The sequence below is a fragment of the Ascaphus truei genome, chromosome 8 (assembly GCF_040206685.1).
Source record: "Ascaphus truei isolate aAscTru1 chromosome 8, aAscTru1.hap1, whole genome shotgun sequence".
Lineage (NCBI taxonomy): Eukaryota > Metazoa > Chordata > Amphibia > Anura > Ascaphidae > Ascaphus > Ascaphus truei.
Window position 1 is genome coordinate 19,997,844 of NC_134490.1, and position 17,456 is coordinate 20,015,299.

The 17,456-nt window shown below is 45.9% G+C and overlaps 1 long non-coding RNA gene across 1 annotated transcript; it reads right to left on the reverse strand.

Moving 5' to 3' along the window:
* Window positions 1-382: 382 nt before the first annotated feature.
* On the reverse strand, window positions 383-1,472 carry LOC142500897 (uncharacterized). Its single transcript, XR_012803344.1, has 3 exons — window positions 1,341-1,472; window positions 1,091-1,172; window positions 383-462 (listed from the first exon to the last, which is right to left on the reverse strand). It is a non-coding gene; the product is annotated as an uncharacterized LOC142500897 (long non-coding RNA).
* Window positions 1,473-17,456: the final 15,984 nt, after the last annotated feature.

The following is a 17,456-nucleotide window of genomic DNA, read 5'->3' on the forward strand; positions in this document are numbered from 1 at the left end:
GGGCATTCCAAGGCGTGTGTTGCCTTCGTCGCGGGGGCTGTAGGGGGGGGGGGTACATGCATGTTAACCTTGCCATCGGGGGCTCTGTGGTGCAGAAAAGCCCTGTGGTGGGGAGTGGGCAGGGCTTATTTGTGTGTAATTCCCTGGGGCCCAGTCTAGCTGAACGGCCGGGCTGCTGGGGCATCCGGCTTGGTGGGCCTTAGTTTTCGGTACCATCGGCTTTTACCCAGGAGGAGGGGGAGCATGCTGGCAAGGTTGGCACTCATCAGGGGTTATTATTTGTGTATATAAGGCCGCTGCCTCTGTACCTCCAGATTGTTTATTTATATATAAATTGTGGGGAGGGGGGAGCTTCCTCGAACGCTCCAAGGTCAAGCATCTGACCTTGGCAGGATAGCATTCAGTAGTCACTCACTGTAGATGGACGCACCGTAATTCAAAGCTGTAGCAGCCGTATCGGTCCTGGAGGAAAGCAGATTAAATGTAGGTTGTGATACCTTTTTGTGGACCAACATTAGAGTTGTTCATAGGTTACATTATAGGAGGTGCGGCTGATGTTCCCTTATGGACATTTAAACGTCCGTCCAATAGGACTGTCCCCGCCCTGAAGACGCCGAAGATCTTTATTGGCCCGCGAGATTTGGCAGCCATTTTGATTTAAAGTGGTAGGATAACACTGGCAACTAAACAATTAAGTAAAAAAAATAAAAATAATGTCGTTGAGGATCCCTTGGTTCAAATTCAAGAAAATATGAAAAACATTATGTAGGATTGCTGCTTTAATAAGAGAAGGTGTTACATGGCTGCGTCATTGCACATAACCCCGTTATATGCTGCAAAGTGGTACTGCAACTTTAAAACTGCAGTACAGGTAGTACCAACAGAATCAATACCAGTTCTGATGGTTGAAACTACAGTAAGTGGGATACCTTAAACAGGGGTGCTCAACTCCAGTCCTCAAGCCTCCTCGCCCCCCACACCCCTCCCCCCCAACAGGTCAGGATATCCCTGCTTCAGCACAGGTGGCTCAATCAGTCTTTGACTGAGCCTCTGATTGTAAAGCAATCAGTATTAATGTAAGTATTTTTACCTCGAACTGCTTGTGAATATTGCAACCTAAAGTTTAGGGTGGCTCTAATTCATTCTCATCCTGTTCTCTTCTTCAATTGGGCCTGAAACAAGAAAAAAAATGAAAATGAATCCACAAATCAGTGTATCAGAGTAATACTTGAATAAAGGTGATCCCTGAAATAAGAATGGGGTGTGCATTACCAGGGACAGTCATCTCCCCCTATTCAGAGTCCCCAAGATTGAGGCTTTTCGGTGCCCCAGTGACGTACCTGGTCCATCCTCATATCATTGCTCATTTAATAGGGGATGATCGGTGAGATCAGTCCAAATGGAAGTGAAGGGCACACCACTTCAGTTCTCGTCATCGGAGGCGGTTGTGGCCACGTGAATGTTACTGCAGCGGTCACATTGCTACAATTCCCAGCAGTCTGGTGGGCACTAAAAAAAAAGGTTACCCCGCATCCTTGCCAGTAGTATACTCAGAAGTAATCGTTGCAACTTTGAAATCCCAACTTCCTGCATAGACATGTGCGGCCCCCGGGCAAACAAAATTTCAGGGCCCCCATGTCTCTCTCTTTTCTCCCCCTCATGGCTCTCTCTCTCTCTTCTCTCTTGCTCTGCTTTTTCTCTTTCTTGCTTTGCTCTCTCTCTTTCTCTGCTCTCTCTCCCTTTTCTCTCTGCTCTCTCTTTCTCTATGCTATCTCTTTGCTCTCTCTCTTTTCTCTCTGCTCTCTCTTTGCTCTCTTTCTCTCTGCTATCTCTTTGCTCTCTCTTTTCTCTCTGCTCTCTCTTTGCTCTCTTATACTTCATTTTCTCTTTGTGTCTCTTCCTTCCTGTATCCTTTCCTTTTCACATCTGTGTTTTTACCCTTGTGATTTAACTCTTCCCCTCCCTCTCCCCTTTCCCAGCATGTCTCCCATGCTGCAGCTCCAGCTCCACACTGCACTACTTGAGCCCCGCCCCTGACCTAGGCCCCGCCCCTGACCTAGGCCCCGCCCACCTATGGAGGCTCTGCAGAGGAAGGGATTTCCCCTTTGCCCTTCCTACTGCATCTCAGGGCCCCGCCCCCTGACCCAGGCCCCGCCCCCTGACCCAGGCCCCGCCCACCAGCAGAGAAAGGGATTTCCCTCTGCTTCCTGCCCTGCAGGGAATTAATGTGCGGGCTGGGGGCCGGGCCACTGACAATGGGGGGATAGCGGGCCCCTGGACTTTGCCCAAGCTACTGCTACGCTCCTGGCTGCATGTTATGTTTACTTAGCTAGCTATGTTTCACTGCCGGATGGGTCAGCATAGAAGGGGTTAATGCAGGGGTTGTCAACTCAAGTCCTCAAGACCCCCGACAGGTCAGGTTTTAAGGATATCCCTGAGACAGCACAGGTGGCTCAGTCGAAGAGCCTGCTTCAGCACATTTGGCTCAAACAATGGCTTAGTCAAAGACGTGGTGAACCAGGGATAGCCTTAAAACCTGGCCTGTTGTGGGGGATCTGGAGGACTGGAGTTGAGAACCCCTGGAATGAAAGCAGAACGCCTGGTATATTTTGTGATATTTTACAGTAAGGATTTTGGGCCTTAATATCGAACACAGCTAAAGTGGGAAACGACCAGCAATCGGAGAGGCTTAAAATAGTAGTGATACCTTGTCTGATTGAAAGACTTTTTACATCTGTTAACCATCAGGACAAAGCATTTTTGATCTCAGTTTAGAAAGGCATATACAATATGTGGGCCATAAATACAGAAAAGGAAGAGATTCTGTCTAAAATAAACACCTTTTCTTAGCAATAGCTGTTTGTTGAGAGCCAAAGAAGCATTTACATGCAACATGATATACATCTGACCATACAGGCCCAGGTCTTCAGCGCTCTGTTATTGACTTAACGATGCGCTAACTGAAGTTAACGCATCATTAAATGCTAACAGGAATCTTCATAGCTCACTAACGATGCGTTAAGTGCTGTCTTCAGCCGTAACGAGCCCTTGCGTTACTGTAAGCAACGTTAGTACTAATGATATGCAGAAGAGTTGTTCCCTCTAACAACGCACATACACGGAGCTGTTATAGGACTGAACGTTACGTTAGTTAGGTCAGAGCTAAACGTGGCGATCCGCCCACCCGGATCCTGAAATAGGGCTGTTACAGGGTGTGGATAAGTGTAAAGACCACAGTTGGGTATGATGTAACTATCATACTGTTATTTACCTGGTTCTTTCCCTGTGCTGTCTTATCTTTTTCCATGTTGATTACTTTTAACACCTATTCAGGGTCCTGGTGGGAGTAACGCCACCATTGGCGTAGGACAGAATGACCGCTACGTTATTTCAAGCTGGCGCGAGGCTGCTATCTTATCATGCCGGTAAGCATATGCTAATGAGACAAGTAATGACTGTTTTTTTATTTATTTTTTAATATAATTAGCTTTATGGATTTGCATTAAACTTGGGGAACATAGTGTCCGCTATGGATTTTGAGTTATTAGCCATGAGTTAACAGAGCTCTGATGATCTGGGCCACAGACGGTAAAACACAACACGCAGCATCTATTTGTACTCAGGTTTAGGCAGAGGTGGGCAACTCCAGTCCTCAAGGGCCACCAACAGGTCAGGTTTTCAGGATATCCCTTCTTCAGCACAGGTGGCTCAATCAGTCCCAGATTCAGCACAGGTGACTCAATCAGAGGCTCAGTCTTCAACTGAGTCACTGATTGAGCCACCTGTGCTGAAGCAGCGATATGCTGAAAACCTGACCTGTTGGTGGTCCTTGAAAACTGGAGTGATACTACAATGACAAAAAATTGCTTGAATACTGTTATATGAAAAGAAGGAAACACAGACAAAAAATAAAAAGGTAGGAGGGGGAAGTGATGTTAAGTACATGATTAGTGTAAAGGAATAATAGGTCGAAATTAGTCTTTGTAAATTACACATTATTAAAATATTTCACTAAAACACTTATTATAAGGTGTATATATAAATTAAGCAGTGGTGCTCCCCACCTCTTAACAGCATCCCCATTTTGTATTTACAATCCCCACTACTTTCTTTATTTACTCTTTACATTTACACTTTTTTATTTTAACGAAAAGGGGCCTTATTTTAGGAAGCCTCTTCATCCGGTGAGTAATCTGATTGCCAGTAATTGGCGTCAGGAAGGAATATATTTTTCCCCTTATGAGGCATCATTGGATAAGGTTTCACTGGGGTTTTTTGTTTGCCTTCCTCTCGATCAAAATCCTGTCAACAAATATAGGATAAAGTATCTGTCGTCTAAACCAGGGGAGCGCAATCTTTTTCCCCTGCGCCCCCCCTGCCAGCTATCCTCCGCTCCGCGCGCCCCACTCCCATCCTCCTCCTTACCTAGGTTCCCGGCGTCTGGGCGTCATGTCACGTTGCCATAGCAACGCGACGTCACATGACCCCGCGGCGTCATTTGATGCTGCGTTGCCATGGCGACGTGTCTCCAGATGCCGGCTGAACCACGGTAAGTAAGGTTTATAGGGGCCATCACCGCTTCCCCAGCATTTAATTTAAGTGCCTTCGGGAAACGCGCGGGGCCTCTGTAAACCCCGCACCCCCCCCGCAGTTAATCTCGCGCCTCCCAGTTTGCGCACTGCTGATCTAAACTTAGCATCGGTTGAACTTTATGGACATAATGTATGTCTTTTTTCAACCTCATCTACTATTCAGATTTTCACACATAAATATTTAATTAATTTTGCTAAAATATGATCCAAAAAGCATTCCCACAACGTCAGCAATTTTTTTTTTTAAACCAGGCACAGTACCGCTGCTTTTTGATAGCCACTTCAACCTGCGATGTACAGTGCAGCTCCCAAGGCATCAATACAAAGAACTGGCGAACGCAGAAGAGAAACGGTTATCCTGCAGCTCCTCTCCGCCACTGGGGAAAAGTTGCTGTAATTGCGGGAGGGTTAAAACACAGCATCAAAGGCAAAAAAGCTGTCAGCACATTTAACTTTCCAGCAAACTCTTCTGCTAATGAAAAAGGGATGACCTCGCTGCTACGTAGACTTACCGCTCCCCTGAGAATAATCTGCGGCTGCCTTTTACTTTTAATGCTCACTCCAGAGGCAGAAAATAAAATGTCTAGTAATAATTTCACATAATTGTTGTTGGCTTCAAATGGCTGCATTGTGTCTTTATCTCTCTCGTTCATCTAATAGGAATGTCGGGTTTCACTGTGCCATTTTCTTAACCCCTTCGCCGCCGACGACGAGGAATGCCGGGCATTGCCATGGATCAGATGGAGAGAAATGAAAGGCAAGCCCGGGGTGAACCCAGTTCCAATGCCAGTGCCAGCTCTCTGGGTGACCTTGTTGCAAAAAAAAAAAAAGTCACGTTATCTCCCTGGCACCAACATTAGATGGTAAGCTCTTCAGGGCAGGGACGCTACATATCTATATAAAAATCTATATACTATATTCAAAGGGTATTCTTTTTGCGTGTATTCCAGGAAGATCTGTGTTTGTAATTTGAACAACTAAAAACAACTGTGGATTATTTTGGGGGTGGGAGGGGGGTGCTCTGTTACCCTGTGTCATCCTCATAATTATTCGGATGGGATCACCTCTTTAACATGAACCACGCTCAAGGAGGCTCTATTTTCAACATGGAATGTGGGCGTAAAAACCATTAGGTCCTTTAAAGCAGAGGTGTTCAACTCCAGTCCTGAAGCCACCCCAACAGGTCAGCACAGGTGGCTTAATCAGATTGAGCCACCTGTGCTGAAGCTGGGATATCTTGAAAACCTGACCTGTTGGTTGCGCTTGAGGACTTGAGTTGACTGTGTGTTCAACAGATGTGCACAACCAGAGCCCTAATTCATAAGGAATGTACAGTAGGTCAGTTACCAGGGATTGCACGTTTAAGATCAGTGTAAGAGCTTTAGAAAACCATATTTAACTAGTTGTATTCAAATAGGGGGGGAGGGGGGAATGATACATATCATTGTCAGATTATCAAGTTACTCTTCCACCACTTATTTCCATATTGACTGCTTACATAAAGAACACTGGGGAGTGCTGTTATTTACCTCTCAATTGTTGTATAAATGGACAACCAACTTGAGCATGTATCGCTCAGCGTCAATATACTCAGGCACTTTGCACTTATTCTTCTCACATCGGTCTGGGGGCAGGGACTTGCGCCTGTAGAATTGTAGGCAAAAGTACACAGGAACATTATCTGTGAATTTGGATCATAATGCTTGTTTTCGATTCCCGCTCAGGCTCGGGTCTCGCGGCTTTTTCTTCCCCAGAAGGAAGCCTTTTCCCCGCTGCCAGTATGCATCAGCATTGGCAGAGGATGGATGGGGGGCATGAGGAGAGAGACGCAGAGATGAGGGACAGAAATAGAGCAGGCTGCAGAGTGACAGAGAGAGATGCACAAAGCAGAGGGGCAGAGAGAGATGTTGCATCCATTGGCATGTATTCAAGTTCTCTGCGTCAGCTTTATTCATCTTGCGTTTTGGGGAGTGGGTCTTGGAATAGGGGAGGAGTTGCACAATGTTATAATATGACGTTTGAATGGATAACTGCCGCATCTTTGCGTCAATTCAATCTGCCAAGTCAGAGGTGACATCTCTGTTCCTAACAGATCAATGTCAGATCTAAAAACTCCAATAGGCTTCTTGCTTTTCATATTGGTGCAAAATGACTCAGGACAAAATCCTTGCATCGTGTTAAAAAGCAAACTGCGTCAATATAGTATATATTCCCTGATGCATTTCGAGTCTATAACAACTCATGAATAATTTGCATATAATGAACCCACTTCAAGCACAGAACCACAAATGAAATGGGAATGACTGTACCAGAACAAGCTTTATCCACCATGAGGGTTTCTCCTCACACAACACTCGCTCATAGGATAGTTATCCTGTGCCCCATTGATACTGCCAGTTAAACACCTTGTATTTTATGCATATAATGCCTCAAACATATGAGGGATCGACGAAATCAAGGACATCCTAAAGCTTTTACTCACTGTCCCAATATTTTGAAGGTATAGTCCTATTTTCACACTGGAAGTAATATAATTCAGAAAGGAAGAAAGCAAACAGCACTGGGCCTAATTCCAAAGGGTGAAAGAGCAGATAAAAACCTTAGTAGAGTTGGAAAGTGGTCAAAGAGCTCAGTGCTCCAACCGTCCAACCAGAGACCACAAATGGCGAATTATTCATATATTAGAAAACATGTTAAAACGTGAAAGCTGGTCTCACTGCGAAAAAAGGCATATTCCAATGAGTTTCGGCTGGGACCCCACCTTCCTCAGAGGAGGTCACAAGAACTGCCATTACAAAGCCTTATGACAGGTTGATAGGAAAATCTAATTGAGAGCATGTTAAAAAAACAAACCAATCTATTAAAGAAAAACCCTCAAATTATCCTTGTGATTGAATACATACGTATAGATTTCAATCTAGTAGACTACCCATTGTATAAGTACTTTATAGCAATCCCCACTAGAGTATGTACAGTATGAAGCTTTCAACAGGCGACTTTGGCCACTCGCAAACATTTCCCAAATTCTTTAACATTCATCAAAATTCACCAGGCTTTAAAAAGCCGACGTTCTGGTGAGAACAGTGACCATCATGGGACTGACACCTCTGTTTCTCCAGTCCTTCATGTGCATCCTGCACGGAATTGGGGATAACTACCCTCCACGTGAGAGTTCCGTCCTTTTCTGTGGATTATCAATACTTCAGTCTGTACATTGGAGAATATCTAATGGTGGATTACATTTTGTCCCATTGATTTACACTGTGATCCCCCTCACACCTGTACTGGGATTATTTACATGATATCAGCTCCTTATCTTGCATGTATAATAAATTTAGTATCACATTTGTCGAGCACATTTTTGTTACTGATATTGACACCCCTTCACTGCCAGGTGGCCTGCAGCGAAGTGTAATGCGCTAGACAAACATGAGTGAATTTACAAGCAATTTGCCCTATTTTTCCTCTATTTACACCTTTTTTATACCTTGATAAATAACACTTGGCTAAGCTTTCAAATGCTTTGATGAGTAACGTATTGAAGATGTTTCCCGTTTCTTGCAATGCTCTTCAGTATTTTACAGAGGCAAAGTGCTTGAGCATTAGCAATGAAAAGATTAATGATCAGAGAAGATTTATGATAAGGCTCTATTTGTTATCTTTGATATAACCATAGCAACATTAATTGCTCAAAGTAAAGTGTGCGCTAATTTTTATGGATTTGATGTACACGGTGCAGTATACCTGGAATTCAAGAGATTATTGCCTGTGTTAACTTTTTCATTGCTGGCCAGAAACGTATTACATTTTCTTTTTCTCTGAGGGGGTTTAATAGTAACACCTACAAGCAATGATTCTCCTTACACCAGCAAATACTGTGTAATGGGTATTCCCCCACCCCCCAATCGCAGATAGAGTGTAGGTGCGGAGAACTTGGCGTTACCAGGTGGGGTGCTTTACCTGGTAGGCTCACGGGAGGGCTGAGCTTCCGCCACGGGGAACCTGGGGCAATTATAATATGAGTAACCTCGTACTCGGTGCAGCACCTCCACCTGCGATGGCTCCCACCAGAGGGGGAGTGGTTCCTCGCAGGACAATATATATCACTCAGCACACAGTATGTAAAACAACCAATGCCTTTACTAGTGCAACCGTACTCATGCATAGCAATCAACAGGTGTCTCTCCCTAAAGGAGACACGAACTACTGCGTCTCGCAGGACGCTACCCCCTTCACCCGGTGATCCCACCCTGTGTCCAGTAACCCCACACAATATGTCCCCCACCCTTCAAGTGAGATAGATATGTGTGACTGCGCAGCCACTGGTCCCGTGTGAATCTTATATAGTATCGTTGGTGCACTTGGTGAGGGTTACCTTCCGAGCACTCCAGTGCCCGGGCCTGCCAAGGAGCTCCGCAAAGGATCTGATGGCAGATGAATACAGGAACTACCGTCCGGGGCGATCCCACCCGGGTGGCTGCTGCAGCAACAGCGAAGGTCTGGGCCCAAACCTCTGGATGGACGCCCCGCGTCCGCTGGGTCCTTAACTGGCTCTGAATAGTAAGGGGCAGGGTCCCTAACCTGGGGCCTGTCCCTGACACAACTCACACTACTGGGTGGCTCAGGGCTATTTCGGGCCTCGGGGGCTGCTGGCCTAGTGCAGGGAGTCACTGACTCCTGCACCCTACCTCCTTCCCCTAGCTTCTCCTGGCGCTGACTGACTCCTCAAAACCCCGCGAAATGTATCCATATCCCTGACACCTGGTGCCTTCCACCCCTAGCCTCCTGGGAATTGTAGTCCCGTGGAGGCTAGTCCTATATTGGGGCCGCGTGCGCGATTCTCCTGCGCATGCGCAACTCTCTAATGGCCGCCGCAACTCCCTAGCTTCAACCGCGCATGCGCGATCACGGCTCCTACGGCTCGGATTGCTCCCTGCTCCGGCCCCCACCTTTGGAAACAGCCGGCGGGTCCGTCGCTTGCTCCGGCGGCACCCGCGACCGTGCTGATCCAAAGGAGGGGGGTCTCTGGGAGCCGGAGGGCACCGGGGCTACAACTGGAACACCTCTTTTAATGCACATTAGTGGTCCTACTGTTATAGAAGGTACAAGGAGGGAGATTTACTCAACTCCAGTAAGGGGTATTGGAGCTTGGTCGAGCATTGACTGCTATGCAAGGTAGTAGTATAGCGGGATTGAAATCTGTAAGTAGTTGTGCCAGGTACCTTTTCCAAAAATACTGGGCACAATGGTGAAAAGTGTGACGCGCTCGAGACACACTACACACACACCCTTCTCACCTCTCTCCACTCCATGCTGTTTCCTCCTCTCCTTGGTCCCACCCCCAGGTTCCTGACACCACCTCCTAATTGGCTGCATTACCCAGCAGCAGCTAATCAGGATGGAGGAAGCTGCCCAGCCCCCTTCCAATAGTCTTGGTCGGGGAAATCCCACAGCACCCCAAGCCAGTCAGGTCACTATGTCCAGAGAGGTAATACCGGTATACACATACATATCCAGTAGTACCTCTCATTTTTTACTGGACAGTTTCCAACTACTGTATGGTCCTGTTCAATACTGGACACCTGGCAGCCCTATGACTTAAAGACATTCTCAGAGTTTAGTGAATCCCGGCTAACAGTAAAAGTGTCATCCCTTACTGATCCTTCTGATAGTATTGCACAAGCCTTTATACAACACACGGAGAGATGCCTGTACAGAAAAAGGAACACACCTGAGACACTTGGGATATATGCTAATGTAAATATCATATATTTTACATGTTCGTCCATCTCTACAAACTACAACTAATAATGGTTCTTTAACCAATTCTTATATGGAAGTAATTTATCCTTTGTCGTGAACTCCTCATATTATTGTTATCTTTTCTGTTTCACACCTAGAGGCATAGACCATGTCCTTGGTGGGGATATTCTGTGATACTGTACAATCATTTCTGCCAACATTGAATCCTACGGAAAGTTCTGAGTTACAGAGTGATATGCTGTGTTATACCACTGTGAAAATACAAAAAGTGGAACGGCACACCGTTCTTAAAATGAAATAAAACCAAAAAATATATTAGAAAATCGACTTTCCTGTGCAGAAATACACATTCATCGGGCCCCCGAAACGTGGATTTTCTAATGCATTTTTTCCCCGTTTTATTTAATTTCAAGATGTGCAGTGTCACTTTTTGTGTTTTGTGATGGCAGCAGCAGGACTGCAACGAACGGTCACCCAGCAAACATTGTGCGTCCGGTTGGTGTGAATCTGCATTCTCCAGTCAGTTAGTCTTATCACTGTGGACAACCTCGGTTTATATGTAATAACATTGCCCTAGTACTGTATATCACTTCCCCCTCCACATGCAATAAGACAGCTAATTCTCTAAGCCTTCCACCCCACTGTCCCACTGGGTTTGCGCTACTTGATATTTCTCCAGCTCTTCCCTAATGAGCACTGCAGAATTACAACTAATTACCGATGTAAATGATGCTGGTAAGGAAGAGAGAAAAGGGGGTTGAGGGATAGTGCTAGCTGTGTGCAACTTTGCAGTAAAGAGCCTTCTACCTCAGCAGAAAATGTATCTTAGGTACAAGTCAACTTTCCCTAATGACCAGCCGGGTTTCTTCATATCAGTTAATCCCTTTGTGGCTGGATTTACCTCCAGTCCATTGCTCTGCAAATGTTAGTTGATAAAGTAGATACATAGAAATATCTTCCTATGTCAGGACTTTGTGGGGTCTACTTGTTAAAGTCTCCCTGGGGCAAACCCAATATCGTAGCCCATTTAGCAAAGAAAAGGAATCCCATTGACAGCTATGGAATTTACCCCTTGTTAAACCTGGTAACATTATTAGCACTGGATTTGCCCCAGTTTTGCATCTGAGAGATTTCAGTAAAAAAAAAAAAATTTAAACCCCTCTCTATCTTGTTTTTTGCCTGTTGGCTTCTTATGTCTTAATGTCATCTCTTCAGCATAGGAACATATACTGACAAAAAGAGTGAGCAGACCATCATTATGAGGAATATTTATCAAAGTGTTTGGGCTGTAAGGCTGGTATAAAACTCAGCACAAAATATATCAAAGTATTGAAAAAAAACTATTTGTTGTGATACAACTTGTACTGTTTTTTTTTTTTTAAATAAAGTATTAAAACGAAAGTTTTTTTTAAATATATATACTATATATATCAATAATTTAGATGCAGATTCATCTATTGAAAACAGGGTTAATACTACACAGCACTGTACATTCAGGCCCGTTTTACTAACAGGTGCTAAATTGCAGGACGGAATGGGAGTTAAGGCTTAGCACACTTTATTGAATCTGGGCCTCAGACTGCACACTGTTTCCCCTGATTTATCACCTTATTCACAAAGCTAACATGTGTAGAAATAGCAAGTGCTCGATAAATAACTATATTTTTGGGTGTGCTTTCTTGTTACGAGTCATAATCAGTCAGGCCAGTGTTTTTTCTTTTAAATAGAGCGCACCATTAAATGAATGGGCCTGTATATCGAGCGTCAAGCACATGCCTGGATGCATAAAAACATATTTTTTTACTACTTACAGTTACTGTAAGTCAAGTAAATTGTTAATTGATCGGCCAAGTTTCTTACGTGCTGCAGATCTTTTAGCCAGAGAGGTCTAAACTCAGACCTAGCTGATATTCTTGGTGTAGACTGTGAGGTGTGCAAAACTTTCACAGAACTTTGTGAGGGGGGCGGGGGGGGGGGGAGAGGGAGAGAAAGTACCCACTGACTTGAATACCTTACTTTTCACAGGACTTTGAGAGGGGGGCAGAGGAGGGAGGGGGGGGGGGTTGAGAAGGTCGGGGAGGGAGTGGGAAGATGGGTGGAGAGGGGGGCGGAGGAGGGTACCCATTGACTTGGAATACCTTACAGTACACTCATCATTACAACATGTGGAGAGATACCTGTGAACGCACCAGTGACACCTGGAAAATAAATCTATTTGCATATTTATAGCTTTCTCTCATTCCTGTAAAGCTTGGCCACATTTAGAAAAAAAAGACGTGCAAAGAAGTTTGCAGACATAGTGGCACTTGCTGGTTTTCTAGGGGCACATGGGGCTGATCTTTCGGGCACCCGGGCTCCAGTCACAACATGTGATCTCTCCAGGAAGGAACACCGGCTGCGGAAGTGCCGGAGGGACCCCCTGCACTTTAACATTTAATACATCCCAGTATAAAATGTGTAGAGTACAAATATTTTCTCCCCGCTAGGTGGGAATCAGGGGATCTCCGTAGCTAAACCGTGTTTATTTCAGCTCCAGTGACCCCCTGCTCCCTGAGATACTTACCTCTGTAGGGGGTGCCCGTATCAACTCTGCAGGTTTAAATGTCCTGGTCACGTGAGCTAATAGGAAGCTGCAAGGGATGACATCACAGATTCCTATTGCCCCATGTGACATGGGATCTTTAAATGCGCCATGTTGACATCCCCACAAAGCCCAACCAGCGCTGCTACCGGCACCGGTCAGTATCTCGGAAAGCAAGGGGTCCCCGGAGCTGAAATTAACGCAGCTCCGCTCCGTAGACCCCCTGCTTCAAACCTAAAACACTAACAAAAAATAACAACAACATTTAAAAGAAAAAGGAAAGCAGGATTGCTGCTTTAACAGCTTTGACGCAATATGCAGCCAATAGAATGCACTGTACCCCTGCAATACCTCTATGGCCTAACAAGTATGGCCGTATCACAGCTAACCTGCAGTAAAGAAAAACCCTTTAGTGTTCTTTGCTCAGACACATTCCCTTGCTCTCTCTCTCTTGTCATTAAGCTGGTGCCTGGGAGATGATGTAGCAGCCCTATGTGGGACTCAGAAAAGCACTTCTAGGCGTGCAGGAGTCGTGCTGAGTGGCTCTGATAGCAGAGATAATGGGAGCGAATGGGATGCAACGAACTGTTCTAATGACACCAGCAAGGGAAGAGACAACAGTAAGAATAAATAAATGTTAACTATTTTCCTCTTCGAGACATTTGCATTTATTGCCATTAAGTTCATTTAACTAAAAGCAAAGGGAAAAAATAAAAATAAAAAAAATACTTGTATAATGAAAGCCTAAAATAAATTACGTTTCTTGGGGTGCACTTAAGGCAATTTTTTAAAATAAGGCTGATACTCATTTATTTATTTTGTCGCCGGAGTTTTATTTTTCTTTATTTCGGGGGAGCGTTTGGAGGCTTTTAATTTGGGCCGTGTAATTTTGGTACCAACGCTTGGTCGCTTTTCGTTGTGAAATTGGGAGGAATGCAAACAAGATTTCAGCTCATTAAACAGGGGCAAACAGTAGAGAAATTGCAGTTACTTATGGAAATGACTTTTAAACATGCACAGCATTTACTTGCATTGCCTGCGCTTAGATTTTGCAAAGATTATACATTTGAATAATTCACTGCAGGACAATTAAAGGGTTGGCTTCATTTCCAATGTCCTACTTCTCTCCTCCCCGAAAATAATACAGTAGGGAAATCCACACGGCACGGAGAGAAATGTGGGCACAGTATATGGACACATGGCCAGGGAATGACTAGGAAGGGATTGGGCTTTAAAGGGAAGGGACAAAGGATACAGCTAATGAATTGATGAGTAGAAAGATTTATTTTAAAGATGCTCAAGGACTCACAGGGAAACATTCAACAATAATTGACGTGCAAATCAATGACATGGGGATGAGCAGGAAATAGAATACCCATGAATCCCCATAGTTGCCTCAGCCCTACATATTGTATAAAAACTTAAGGAAAAAATAGATATATAGGTATATATATATTTTTTTAATTTAATGTATATTATATTAACATGGTATACCAAACACACACACACACACACACACAAATACAATGATGCCTGGTGCACTCCAAAACAGAAAATGGTATATAAGGGATAATATGGGGTGCCAGCAGAAAGACTGGGATCCCAAACCAGTCCAAAACAATATAGAAAAGAGAAAAATCTGCAGCGCTCACCAAGATGATGTTGTCAAAAAAGGTATTTATTCACATCATGTGACGTATCCGAACACAGCAATATGAGCAACATTTCGGACCACTATGGGTCCTTTATCAAGTCCACCAAATCTTCCACCCACACTGAATAGAGCCTGGGGGCACCAGCTTGCTGACGGACCTCCACCCTATCCATGTCCCTATTAACCATTCCCTGATAATAGAACAAATTAGGGAGTCAGTTATAAACTCCTTATAACTGGTTTTACGTTTGAGATAGTCAGTGACTGCTAACTTGAGCCACTCATGACGGTGATCCTCAATCTCCTGCATTATGGGTTCAGGGATGTAGGGGAAATGGTACCCATGAGACTGCCGGAACCTGGCTCATATGGCCCAGTCAGCTCTACTTAACTTAAGCACCTTCCGACCAGCTCCTTGGCCAGTTAGAACCTTAAATCCTGGATCCTTAGGATTTACCTTCCTTTTTAAACTATTGGGCCTTTAGGAATACGTACCCCTAACTTGATTTTACTCTCTCTTTTACGGAGAGCTTCCACGGATTTGTCAGGAGAAAACACACCCATGGTCAACTATAGGGCCATTAATCAGGATAAACCTGGTGTATTTGATCTCCGGGGCATAACCCTGGAACATAGGGTACCACTATTTACATGTGTCCTGTGATAGGGACTCAGAACCTGCACGATCAGGTCTGGCATGCACCGGTGAGAATGCACTTGAGGGAACAGACGGGGATGAAGACACTGATCCTTCTGACACTAGTCACTGGGACCCAGAGGACCTCCTAAATGAAAGGTGTGACCCTCTACTCCCTGGTCGTTTAACACACCTGGTCACTGGAATGTCTCCCTCAGACTCCCTAGAACGTTCACTCAACCAATTCCCCACATTCACATCTTCAGGAAACTTGGTTAATATAAACGGCTGTACAGTAGGGTCTACATGCTTCACCCTCTGTGAACCACAGGTTGATGACGAGGCAGTGGCAGGGGCAGAATTGGCTTGAGCAAAGTCCTTAATGTCCAGTACAGGGGTAGTGGATGATGGGGTATTTACCACTGGGGCCTGTAACTGGGGCTGTAGCAAGTCCATTAATTGTCCTCTGGATGGGGCTTTCCTTTACCTTTTACTGGGGACTTTAACTTGGACTTCGCAATGTGATGGCCCCTTCCCAGTCCTGCAGGGAGCGATGCCGGTGCAGGGACACACTTCTCCTCAGTTGGGCAGGCACCCTTCACCAGGCTAGCGACATCTGGCGGATGCAGGCCCACACTCACCGCCTCTGGGCACACCGATGGTGCGACCGGCTCCGCGGGCGCCATCTTGGTGACGTCATCACTGAGCGACAATCTCGTGAGACGACAGGAGCAGCTCACGCCCGGCGCCATTGATGACGTCACGTCCGGTGAGACCAGAAGTTCGTTGCCGAGCTGTGCACCGGACGAGGCCGCACCCGGCGCCTCAAGCAAGTAGGCCACAACCGGATCAGCTGTGAAGTAGGAATGTGGCGGCTCACCCACAACAAGGTAGGGGGACATCCCTCGGTTCCTCCGCAGGCAGCATACGGGTATCTCCGGCGTCATCTGCGATGATGGATTTCGTCGGACGCTCCAGAACCGCAGCAGTCTTAGCTGCCGCTCCCCAAACCCTGCTCGACAAGCGCCTGCCCCCAGCGACAGATTTCAAAATCCGCTGCCCCATGGCACTTAGCTGTGGCGGCCGCCTCCTTACCTGCCGCACACACTCCTGCTTCTGAACTGCAGCGCAAATGCGCTGCGGACTACACCAAAGTGACTTGCATGACGTCACATTGCCATGGTAATGTGACATCATGTCATCATTTGTCGCTGTGGCATCGCGTTGGTAGAGAGACACCGTGACGTCATTTGACGCTGCGGTTCAGAAGGAGAAGCTAGGGAGGCAGGTAAGGAGGCGGCCGAAACAGCTAAGTGACTTCTCATCAGGCCCGATAGGTCAGAGAGCTCGGAAAAGTATATGGGGGTGGACATTTTTGCCGCCCCAAAATTTTGCCGCCCTAGCCCCGGGCCTAATGGGAGGTCTGCCACTGCCTGCCCCCAATCCCTCACAACAACACGGCTGGTGGCCTCGGGAAAAAAATTGGTAGGCCTGATCAACACCAAGGCTTACCTTCAACGTGGTTTAGAAATCACCCATGATCTGCAATACAACAAGATGACCATTGGAAACACCACTACGTACAGTGTTGCCACTTAGAGCATTGGGGTATTCTATTTTGCTGGTCTGTGGTGGGGTTGCCAGGTGTTCAGTATTGTATTGAACTGGACTGTCCTGTATTTGGACACTCTGTCCAGTAAAAAATGAGAGGTAATACTGGACATGTGTGTGTGCGGTATTACCTCTCTGGACATAGTGACCTGACCGGCTTGGAGGGCCGCAGGATTTCCCTGACCATGGAGGGAGCAGGGCTGGTGCTAGGGGGGTGGGCAGCTTCTTCCATCCTGATTGGCTGCATTACCCAGCAGCCGCCAATCAGGAGGAGGTGTCAAGAGCCTGAGGGTGGGGCCAAGGAGAGGAGGAAACAGCATGGAGCGGAGTGAGGTGTCTGTGTGTGTGTGTGTGTTTCTCGAGCGTGTGTGTCTCAAGCGTGTGTGGGTGGGTGTATATCTCGAGCGCATCGCACCTTTCACCATTGTGTCCAGTAATTTTGGAGAAGCCACCTGGCAATCCTAGTCTCTGGCAATGAAAGGGTTAAAGCTGTCTGCTTACTTAGATTTCCAAGTGTTATCTTGTTGTAATAAGGAAACAGGTTGATTCACTTACCGACAGAGTACAGGCAAGCCAGCAGGCCCCCTTGCCTGCAATATTACTAAGGGCAGGGCTAAA